Raw genomic sequence first — 1,242 nt, 5'->3', positions numbered from 1 at the left:
CCAACAGCACTGGCAAACACTCCCCCGAGGACATTGCTTCCGGTCCTGGCCAGGGTCAGACCGTCCGTTTTGTGGTCCCAGCTCCCCCAGAACCGGTTCCAATATCCCAGGAAATTGAATCCCGCCCTGCTGCACCACTCCTCAAGCCACGTATTAATCTGAGATATTCTTAGATTCCTACTCTGACTAGCACGTGAAACTGGTAGCAATCCTGAGATTACTACCTTTGAGCTTCTACTTTTTTCATTTAACTCCTAGCTCCCTAAATTCAACTTGTAGGGCCTCATCCCGTTTTTTTACCTATGCCGTTAGTACCTATGTGCACCACGACAACTGGCTGTTTGCCCTCCCCCTTCAAAATGTCCTTCACCTGCTCCGAGACACCTTTGAGCCTTGCACCAGGCAGGCAACATACAATCCTGGAGTCCCGATTGCAGTCGCAGAAACGTCTATCTATTCCCCTTACAATAGAATCCCCTACAACTATAGCTCTCCCACTATTTTTCCTGCCCTCCTGTGCAGCAGAGCCACCCACAGTGCCATGAACGTGGCTGCTGCTGCTCTCCCCTGATGAGTCCATCCCCCTCAACAGTACCCAAAGCGGTGTAACTGTTTTGCAGGGGGCGATGACTGCAGGGGACCCCTGCATTCCCTTCCTTCCACTGTTCTTCCTGTTGTTCACCCATCCCCTATCTGGCTGTGTACCCTTTACCTGCGATGTGGCCAACTCCCTAAACCTGCAATTCACGACATCTTCAGCATCACGGATGCACCAGAGAAAATCCACCCGCAGCTCCACTACCACAATACGCTCTGTCCGGTGCTGCAGGTGGAAACACTTCGCGCACATGTAATCGTCAAGGACACTGTGACTTCCCACGAAGCACAGGAGAGCACAACATGAGTCCCAGTTCTCCTGCCATGACTTAACCCTTAGATTAACTTAATTTGTCAACAATAATGATAAAGGTTACCTGCTGCTAAAGGAAAAAGGCAGAGGCAGAGACTGAGATACATTTCACAATTCAATGTCTTGATATTTGAGAGTGTCACAGAGAAAAATGCAGATTCAACAGTTAACAATCAGGTATCACCGAGCAGGATGGGAGAAAATCAGTCTTAAATCAAAGACTTATCTGGAGTGGGGCTCAAACCGACGTGATTACAAATTCAGTGGATCTTAAGTCCAACGCTTTAAGCACTCTGAAATCCTGGTCCTGTAAGTATGCGGATTCTGTCTCT

This window comes from Pristiophorus japonicus, chromosome 23, assembly GCF_044704955.1.
Source record: "Pristiophorus japonicus isolate sPriJap1 chromosome 23, sPriJap1.hap1, whole genome shotgun sequence".
Classification (NCBI taxonomy): Eukaryota; Metazoa; Chordata; class Chondrichthyes; family Pristiophoridae; genus Pristiophorus; species Pristiophorus japonicus.
This window is presented reverse-complemented; position numbering follows the sequence as displayed.